The following is an 11,316-nucleotide window of genomic DNA, read 5'->3' on the forward strand; positions in this document are numbered from 1 at the left end:
CTCGCCGCCCTCTCCCCCGACCCCGCCTCGCCGCGCCTCGGTGCCGCTGTCTCCCCCGACCCCATCTCTCTCCCCGCCCTCTGTAAGCACTATCCCCTTCCGATCCCTCTTCTCTGCTTAGTATGAACCCTAGCTATTTAGTGCTAGTTAGTATGAACCCTAGGCTATTTTTAGTGCTAGTTATTTAATTACTTACATGGTAATTAGGGCAGTAGTTCCTAGGTACTAATTAGTTAGTAAGAACTAGGTACTAATTAGTTACTAGTTTATTTTTATTTATAGTAAGTTTATTTTTAGTAAGAACTAATTGAATTAATAGAACTCGTTAGTAAGAACTTGTTGCTATTTTTTTAGTTAAAGCAATTTTTCCCGCATCGACGTGGACGATGCCTATCTCGCATCCTCGTCGTCGAGTCGGCGGAGGACGACACCTGCTTGACCAGACGGGCCATGTCCGGGATTGGGCTCCGCCGGGGTGGTACTAGGAGGCGCTACCTACCGGGGGGCGCAGGTTGGTGAGGAGCCAGCCTGTCGTTGACCCGAACCTTCTTTGGTGGCGGTCGCGTGGGCCAGTGACGGTACAAAGGCTCGAGGACCCCGCGGAGGTGCTACGTCACCATGTCCGTGAGGAGGACGCGCACGTCAGTCGCTACTTGTTTGCGTTGGAGCACAGGTTCTCCAATACATGGCAGGTTCTCCAATACCTGGCAGGTTCTCCAGGGATCTCACTGGAGCTATGATCCCGTGATGGTTCCTTCTCTGTGGGTGTCCACCGCCCGTGCCGGTACCATCGTGTGCTAGGGTTTTAGTTGTATTAGTGAAGTTATATGTATGACACTATTCGGGATGTATTAGTGATAATATTCAACGATGTTCGGACGCATGAGATGATTTAGTTTTGCTTATCGACTGCATGCTAATTTGAGTCCTATAAGATATTTTGAAATGTATATGTTGTGTTGCTCAAATAGGATATGTGCTTGCCCAAGTGGCCGGTTATGTTTGCAGGTTACACCTCCGAATGGCCTATGTTTTGCCGGAGTGTTGATTCATTTCCGTTCTGGCAAATTTCAGGCGCTCGATATGTCCTATTTTAGCAAAGGTCATGCCGGATTTTTCCGTGAATTTTGGCATGACTTGTGCCAGAATATGTAGGAAATATCGAGTGCCCCATTTGTGTCTTGAGTATCCTGGTAGTTGTCTTCGATCGATTTTCAATTAATGTTTCAACTATGAACATAGGAAATGTCCGACGACGAAAAGGATTTCGGTACATGCAAATACTGCAAAGACGAGCATGGCCTGTGTGATGGAATCTTCGTAGATGATGATAGGCACTTCAACATCAAGCTGGACGAGAACTTTGAAGTGGATACAGTAAGTCACAACGACAAGTTTTTTTCGTAATTAAGCACGACATATGCTTCATTTGCTTGAACTTATAATTTATTTATTTTTACTATTCTACTAGCATATCCCTGCCATGCAAGAGTTTTTGTATTGGATAAGATAGGTTTCAGTCATACTATGGAGGTAAAGAAAGTTTACTTGAAGACCAAGCATGGTTATATTTTCAACGTAAAATTATACAAATCAGACGACTACACCTATTTTGGATGCAAAACATGGCGAGCACTATGCAAGACTTATGCATTTGAGCCTGATATGGTTATCACCTTTGATATTCGTCCGGAAGATGATATTGAAGGTAATACCGACATCTGATTCAATGTGCAGACGCCTCCAGTTATACCATTATGTAGGTTTCTCAACCATATTTATGTCTTTTATATTGTTTATTCAAAAATAGTTGACAACTAATTTGTATTGTCAGCTTACTTCGGTGCAAGCAAACATGTCCAGCGCTTGGTAGACAGGACCGTATACTATGCCAGGGCTGAACTCAACTGCGAGGAGCTCAGTCATTATGTTGCATGGCTTGCGGATCTTGATATTGTCAAGACAAATTTTCTTCCTGCATTTAGAATTGTTAGTACTGAAAACGTGCGACCAATAGTGTTCGTAATGAACTACGGTCACATCTATTTAGGAAGGATGGTAAGATTTTTACTATTTGTCCTCAGTGCATCTTTTCCATACATTATTTTTGAAGCTAAACTTCATTGCTAAGTATGTTACCACACGATGTTCTTCAACAGGGACTCCCGATGAATGTTGTGCCTTATGGGATCGAGACTAAAGGTACCATGAGTATTATTATCTTACGGCCAAGATATCCTACATATTACTTTAGTGCATTCAAGATTAGCGAAGGATGCTTAATACTGCAAGACTGGACCAAATATGTGATGGGGGAGCGCAGAGAAGTACTAGGGGGCAGCAAACAGATGCGCTACCCACGACTAGGAGACAGGTTCATCTGCATGCTCCAACTTGATCAAGGAGGAGAGATATACATGTTTTATGTTATTTTACCTAAGAGAGAGCAGCAGGAGTGATTAGCTAGCTAGAAATGAGTTTGAAGATGATGATGTGCTACACTATTACTATGATGATAAAATAGCTAGTGTTGGTGGTAATGACTATGATTATTATTATTAGCTAGTGTAAGTGGTGATTAAATAAATATTGTTAGTGGTAATGACTATGATGATGATTAAATATCTTGTGCTGGCGGATTAGATTCAAGTGGAGGCAACATGTGGTGCACATCGAAAGTACTACTAGTCCAAACTAGATCAAGTTTGGATTAGTAGTATACTTTTGACATGCACCACATATTGCCTCCACTTGAACCTAACCCACCTTCATTTGACACACTGTTATGGACATAATGATGTAAACCTCATAACTAGTATTGTACCAATATTTGTACGATGGCGCATAAATACACGAAAAATAAAAAAATAAAAAAGAATACTAGTAGCAATGGAGAGAAAACACGCTGCCACTAGATACATTAGCAGTAGCGTGGGAGTGAACAAATGCTGCAGCTATTTGTCCTAGCAGTAGCGCATGCGGGCATGCATTACTGCTAAGCAATAGCTGTAGCGCCTGATTAGTAGCGCGCCTACCCGCGCTACTAGTGAGCACAAAACCAGCGCTACTGCTAGGGTTTTCCCTAGTAGTGTCACCAGGCAAGCTCGCGAGGAGGCGGAGAGATCAAGGCAAGGGGTACCTTGCGAGGTGCCCATGACACAATCCATGACGACCAAGACCAGGCGGGCGCCAGCCTGCGCAGTGTCCTCGTTTCCTCTTTGGTGCAAAGTAGGCAAGCGCAGGCGCGGAGTACCAATGCATTAGGCAAAGGTTTCCATATCGGTGCAACCAGACCAAGACTAGCAGGATGGCAGGACCGAGGTCACCTTGGAGCCCAAGACGGCGTCATCACCGCTCCTTTGGCAGGCGAAGACCACCTTTAGTTAGGATAGCTTGTACTAGCTGTTCAAAATGGCCGTTGTTGGATCCCTACCTGCTCAATATTTGGGAAGAGGACCAGGGCCTCTATAAATAGAGCTAGTCATGACAGTAGGAAGGACAAAGAGAAGCGAAGTTCATCTACAGACCACACGAGCCCAAGAACACCTCTCCTCGCGAGCCTATTCTTCCTTTGTACTATTCATCATCAGCCCAAGAGGCAATCCACCACCACACACAGGAGTAGGGTATTACACCACAACGGTGGCCCGAACATGTATAAATCTTGTGTCTCTTGTGTTGTGAGTTCATCGATCTAGCTTAGGGATCACCCGAGGCTGAGAGCGAGATTGGGTAGGAGGAAACCTTCGTGTGCACCGTAGTATTCGAACCTTAAGGGTTTTGCCGGAACCCAATATCCGACATTTGGCGCGCCAGGTAGGGGTGCGCCGGAATCTTCCTTTCGCTGATCTGTGTGCCATCGCTTCGTCGCATCCATGTCGGACGCCTGTCGAGCCCGCGCCGAGCGCCGGGCTGCTCTCGCCGCTCGCGTCGCCCAGACGGCTCCTGTCGATGGACCTCCTCATCGTTCTTCGTCGCCTATTGATACGTCTCCAACATATCTATAATTTTTGATTGTTCCATGCTATTATATTACCTCTTTTGGATGTTTATGGGCTTTATTTTACACATTTATATCATTTTTGGGACTAACCTACTAACCGGAGGCCCAGCCCGTATTGCTGTTTTTTTGCCTATTTCAGTATTTTGAAGAAAGGGAATATCAAACGGAGTCCAAATGGAATGAAACCTTCGGGAGCATGACTTTTGGAACAAACGTGATCCAGAGGACTTGGAGTGCAAGTCAAGAAGCAATCGACGAGCCCAGAAGATAGGAGGGCACGCCCACCCCTCCTAGGCATGCCCCTGTCTCCTGGGCCCCTCAGGCGGCCACCGACGTACTTCTTCCTCCTATATATACCCACGTACCCCGAAAACATCCAGGGAGCCAACGAAAAACAATTTCCACCGTCGTAACCTTCTGTATCCGCGAGATCCCATCTTGGAGCCTTCGCCGGCGCTCCGCCGGAGGGGGGATCGACCACGGAGGGCTTCTACATCAACACCATAGCCCTTCCGATGAGTTGTGAGTAGTTTACCACAGACCTTCGGGTCCATAGTCATTAGCTAGATGGCTTCTTATCTCTTTTTGGATCTCAATACCATGTTCTCCCCCTCTCTTGTGGAGATCTATTCGATATAACTCTTTTTGCGGTGTGTTTGTCGAGATCCGATGAATTGTGGGTTTATGATCAAGTTTATCTATGAGAAATATTTGAATATCCTCTGAATTCTTTTATGTATGATTGAGTTATCTTTGGAAGTCTCTTCGAATTATCAGTTTGGTTTGGCCTACTAGATTGATCTTTCTTGCCATGGGAGAAGTGCTTAGCTTTGGGTTCAATCTTGCGGTGTCCTTACCCAGTGACAGAAAGGGTTGCAAGGCACGTATTGTATTGTTGCCATCGAGGATAAAAAGATGGGGTTTATATCATATTGCTTGAGTTTATCCCTCTACATCAGGTCATCTTTCTTAATGCGTTACTCTGTTCTTATGAACTTAATACTCTAGATGCATGTTGGATAGCAGTTGATGTGTGGAGTAATAGTAGTAGATGCAGGCAGGAGTCGGTCTACTTGTCACAGACGTGATGCCTATATACATGATCATGCCTAGATAATCTCATAATTATTCGCTTTTCTATCAATTGCTCGACAGTAATTTGTTCACCCACTGTAATACTTACGCTATCTTGAGAGAAGCCACTAGTGAAACCTATGGCCCCCGGGTCTATCTTTTATCATATAAGCTTTCAATCTACTTTAATTTGCATCTTTACTTTTTGCATCCATATTATAAAATACCAAAAATATATTTATCTTATCATACAATCTCTATCAGATCTCCCTTTTGCAAGTGGTCGTGAAGGGATTGAAAACCCCTTTATTGCGTTGGTTGCGTGTTCTTTGTTTGTTTGTGTAGGTGCGTGGGACTTTTGAGGAGCCTCCTACTGGATTGATACCTTGATTCTCAAAAACTGAGGGAAATACTTACGCTACTATTGCTGCATCACCCTTTCCTCTTCAAGGCAACCAACGCAAGCTCAAGACGTAGCAAGAAGGATTTCTGGCGCCGTTGCCGGGGAGGTGTTCGCTCAAGTCAAGACATACCAAGTACCCATCACAAACTCATCTCCCTCGCATTTACATTATTTGCCATTTGCCTCTCGTTTTCCTCTTCCCCACTTCACCCTTGCCATTTTATTTGCCCTCTCTTTCCCAATCTCTCTCTCTTTTTCGCTTGCCTTTTTCTATTTGCTTGTGTGTTGGATTACTTGTTGCCATGGCGCAAGAGAATACCAAATTGTGTGACTTATCGAATACCAATAATAATGATTTCCTTAGTACTCCGATTGCTCCTCTTAATGATGTTGAGACTTGTGAAATCAATACTGCTTTGCTAAATCTTGTTATGAAAGATCAATTCGCCGGCCTTCCTAGTGAAGATGCCGCTACTCATCTAAACAACTTTGTTGATTTGTGTGATATGCAAAAGAAGAAAGATACGGATAATGATATTGTTAAATTGAATTTATTTCCGTTTTCACTTAGAGATCGTGCTAAAGTTTGATTTTTCGTCTTTGCCTAAAAATAGTATTGATTCTTGGAACAAGTGCAAAGATGATTTTATCTCTAAGTATTTTCCTCCCGCTAAGATTATCACTCTTAGGAACGATATTATGAATTTTAAACAAATTGATCATGAGGATGTTGCCCAATCTTGGGAAAGAATGAAATTGATGATTCGCAATTGCCCTACTCATGGTTTGAATTTATGGATGATCATACAAAAATTTTATGCCGGTTTGAACTTTGCTTCTAGAAATCTTTTAGATTTGGCCGCGGGTGGCACGCTTATGGAAATCACGTTAGGAGATGCTACAAAACTTCTTGATAATATCATGGCTAATTATTCTCAATGGCACACCGAAAGATCTTCTAGTAAAAAAGTGCATGCTATAGAAGAAATTAATGTTTTGAGTGGAAAGATGGATGAACTTATGAAGTTGTTTTCTACTAAAAATCCTCCTCTTGATCCCAAAGATATGCCTTTGTCTACTTTGATTGAGAATAATAATGAATCTATGGATGTGAATTTTGTTGGTAGGAATAGTTTTGGAAACAATGCTTATAGAGGAAACTTTAATTTTACACCGTTCCCTAGTAACTCCTCTAATAATTATGGAAATTACTACAATAATTCTTATGGTAATTTTAATAAGATGCCCTCTGATTTTGAGAATAGTGTGAAAGAATTTATGATTTCTCAAAATAATTTCAATGCTTTGCTTGAAGAAAAATTGCTCAAAGTTGATGATTTTGCTAGGAACGTTGATAGACTTTCGCTTGATGTTGATTCTCTTAAACTTAGATCTTCTCCTCCTAAGCATGATATCAATGAGTCTCTCAAAGCCATGAGAATTTCCATTGATGAGTGCAAGGAAAGAACCGCTAGATTACGTGCTAAGAAAGATTGCTTTGTAAAGGCGTGTTCTTCTAGTTTCCATGGAAATAATGACAAATATCTTAAAGTTATTGATGTGTCTCCTATTAGATCTTTGTTTTGCAATATGAATCTTGATAATAACGGGACTGGAGGTGAGTCAACTTTAGTTAGAAGGCATCCCAACAATTCGGAATTTTTAGATCTTGATGCTAAATTTGGTAAAAGTTGGATTGGAGAGGTCATGACTTTAAATAGCATTGAACCCACTATCTCGGATTTCAAGGAATTTGATTATGATAATTGTTCTTTAGAAGGTTGTATTTCCTTGTTGCAATCCATTGTTAATTCTCCTCATGCTTATAGTCAAAATAAAGCTTTTACCAAACATATCGTTGATGCCTTGATGCAATCTTATGATGAAAAACTTAATTTGGAAGTTCCCATACCTAGAAAACTTAATGATGAGTGGGAACCTACTATAAATATTAAAATTAAAGCTCAAGAGTGTATTGCTTTGTGTGATTTGGGTGCTAGTTTTTCCATGATTTCAAAAACTTCATGTGATATTCTAGGTTTCCATGATCTTGATGATTCCTCTTTATTGCACCTTGCGGATTCCACCATTAAAAAGCCAATGGGAAGGATCAATGATGTTCTCATTGTTGCAAATAGAAATTTGGTGCCCGTAGATTTTATCATTCTTGATATAGATTGCAATCTTTGTTGCCCTATTAATCTTCGTAGACGTTTCTTTAGAATGATTGGTTCGCTTATTGATATGAAGGAAGGGAATATTAGATTCCAATTTCCACTAAGGAAAGGCATGGAGCACTTTCCAAGAAAGAAAGTCAAATTACCTTATGAATCTATCATGCGGGCCACTTATGAATTGAGTGCCAAAGATGGCACTACTTAGATCTATCTTCGCTTTTATGCCTAGCTAGGGGCGTTAAACGATAGCGCTAGTTGGGAGGCAACCCAATTTTATTTGTGTTTTTTGTTTTTGTTTCTGTTTAGTAAGAAATTTTGCGTCTACCTTATGTTTAGATGTGTTCTTATGTTTTAATTAGTGTTTGTGCCAAGTAGAACCTATAGGATAACCTAAGGTGATAGTTAATTTGATTCTGCTGAAAAACAGAAACTTTGCGCGCATGAAATTAGTTTTGTTAAATCACAGAAACGTGATTTTGCGCTTATTCTTTTTGCTTATGATCAATATATAAATTTCCCAGGACTTCCTATTTTTGTAGGATTATTAAAGTTCTAGAAGTTTGGGTTAGTTACAGATTGCTACAGACTGTTTTGTTTTTGACATATTCTGTTTTTCGTGTGTTGTTTGCTTACTTTGATGCATCTATGGCTATTATTAAGTGGTATGAACCATACAGAACTTGGAATACAGTAGGTTTAACACCAAAATAAATAAAGAATTAGTTCATTACAGTACCTTATGTGGTGGTTTTCTTTTCTTTCACTAACGGAGCTTATGAGATTTCCTGTTGAGTTTTGTGTTGTGAAGTTTTCAAGTTTTGGGTAAAGATTTGATGGACTATGGAATAAGGAGTGGCAAAAGCCTAAGCTTGGGGATGCCCATGGCACCCCAAGATATTCAAGAGTAGCCAAAAGCCTAAGCTTGTGTATGCCCCCGGAAGGCATCCCCTCTTTCGTCTTCGTTCATTAGTAACTTTACTTGGAGCTATATTTTTATTCTCCACATGATATGTGTTTTGCTTGGAGCGTCGTGTATGATATTAGTATTTGCTTTTTAGTTTACCACAATCATCCTTGCTGTACACCCCCTTTTGGGAGAAGCCCACTTGATTAGAATTTATTAGAATACTCTATGTGCTTCACTTATATCTTTTGAGCTTGATAGTTTTGCTCTAGTACTTCACTTATATCTTTTAGAGCACGGCGGTGGCCTAATTTTGAAGAAATTGCTAGTCTCTCATGCTTCACTTATATTATTTTGAGAGTCTTTTATAACAGCATGGTATTTGCTATGGTTACAAATTTGGTCCTAGAATGATGAGCATCCAAGTTGCGTATAATAAAAACTATCATAAGAAGTGAATTGGATGCTATGATCCATTTGATGCTTGATAATTGTTTTGAGGTATAAAGGTAGTAATGTTAGGGTCATGCTAGTGGGTAATTATGAAATTGAGAAATACTTGTGTTGAAGTTGGCAAGTCCCGTAGCATGCATGTATGGTAAAATTTGTGTGACAAATTTGTTGCATGAGGTGCTCTTTTGATTGTCTTCCTTATGAGTGGAGGTCAGGATCGGGCGATGGTTAACTCCTACCAACCCTTCCCCTAGGAGAATGCGTAGTATTACTTTGCTTTGAGGGAAAGTAGACTTTTGCAATAAGTATATGAGCTCTTTATGACTAATGTGAATCCATGGATCTACGCACACTCATCCTTCCACTTTGCTAGCCTCTATTATACCGCGCAACTTTCGCCAGTATCATGCACCCATTATTTAACTTCCTCAAAACAGCCACCATACCTACCTATTATGGCATTTCCATGGCCATTCCGAGATATATTGCCATGCAACTTTCCACCGTTCTGTTTATTATGACATGTTCCATCATTGTCATATTGCTCTTTGCATGATCATGTAGTGACATCGTATTTGTGGCAAGGCCACCTTCATAATTTTCATACATTTCACTCTTGATTCATTGCATATCCTAGTACACCGCCGGAGGCATTCATATAGAGTCATATCTTGTTCTAGCTTTGAGTTGTAATTCTTGAGTTGTAAATCAATAGAAGTGTGATGATCTTCATTATTAGAGCATTGTCTCAGTGAGGAAAGGATGATGAAGACTATGATTCCCCCACGAGTCGGGATGAGACTTCGGACTTTAAAAAGAAAAAAAAAGAAAAAAAAGGAAAAAAAAGAGAAAGGCCAAAAAAAGAAAGGCCAAAGAAAAGAAAAAAGGAAGAAAAAAAAAGAAATAAATGAGAGAAAAAGAGAGAAGGGACAATGCTACTATCTCTTTTTCCACACTTGTGCTTCAAAGTAGCACCATGATCTTCATGATAGAGAGTCTCTATGTTGTCACTTTCATATACTAAGTGGGAATTTTTCATTATAGAACTTGGCTTGTATATTCCAATGATGGGCTTCCTCAAAATACCCTAGGTCTTCGTGAGCAAGCAAGTTGGATGCACACCCACTTAGTTTCTTTTGTTGAGCTTTCATATATTTATAGCTCTAGTACATCCGTTGCATGGCAATCCCTACTCACTCACATTGATATCTATTAATGGGCATCTCCATAGCCCATTGATAGGCCTAGTCGATGTGAGACTATCTTCTCCCTCTTTTTGTCCTCACAACCACCACCATTTACCACCATAGTGCTATGTCCATGCCTTGCACTCATGTATTGTGTAAGAGTTGAAAAAGCTGAAGTGCGTTAAAAAGTATGAACCAATTGCTTGGCTGAAACCGGGGTTGTGCATGATGGAAGTATTTTGTGTAATGAAAATGAAGCAGGCCTAACTATATGATTTTGTAGGGATAAGCTTTCTTTGGCTATGCTATTTTGATAGGACATGATTATTTGTTAGTATGCTTTGAAGCATTATTATTTTTATGTTTTATAAGCTTTTATCTTGAATCATTTGGATCAGAACATTCATGCCACAATAAAGAAAATTACATTGAGAATTATGCTAGGTAGAATTCCACATCAAAAATTCTGTTTTTATCATTTACCTACTCGAGGATGAGCAAGAATTAAGCTTGGGGATGCTTGATACGTCTCCAACGTATCTATAATTTTTGATTGTTATACGCTATTATATTACCTCTTTTGGATGTTTATGGGCTTTATTTTACACATTTATATCATTTTTGGGACTAACCTACTAACCGGAGGCCCAGCCTGTCAGGACCCCGACTCAATGCCACATCGATCTAGCATGTAACACCTCATATCACTTTGCGGCCTCACGCACGGTATTCCCACGGGTGTCGCCTTACCTTTGCCCGGGACCGTTTGCGCCTTTTGGCACACGTATATGACAGTGTCGCTAGCATCCATATGATAAGGAGCCCGGGCTGACATGGCTAGTCGTAAACCCAAAGTGGCACAAACTTACAGGGACAGGCATCCATGACCCAGCATCGAACGTGTCGGTCATCAGCGAGTGAATCCAGGCTGTAGCACTGGGCTAGCAGGACTCCGGTGAACCGGGCTGTAGCAGGCTAACAGGACTCCGGTATTCATCGCGTGACATTTCCCCGAAGGGACAGACACAGGAACGAAGAAGGACACATGCCGGCCAGCCTAAGTGTTCCGGAGCAGTAGCAAGCTACCATGGCTCAGTGGAAACACTAGGAGACAT

This window comes from Triticum aestivum, chromosome 5D (genome assembly GCF_018294505.1).
Source record: "Triticum aestivum cultivar Chinese Spring chromosome 5D, IWGSC CS RefSeq v2.1, whole genome shotgun sequence".
NCBI lineage: Eukaryota > Viridiplantae > Streptophyta > Magnoliopsida > Poales > Poaceae > Triticum > Triticum aestivum.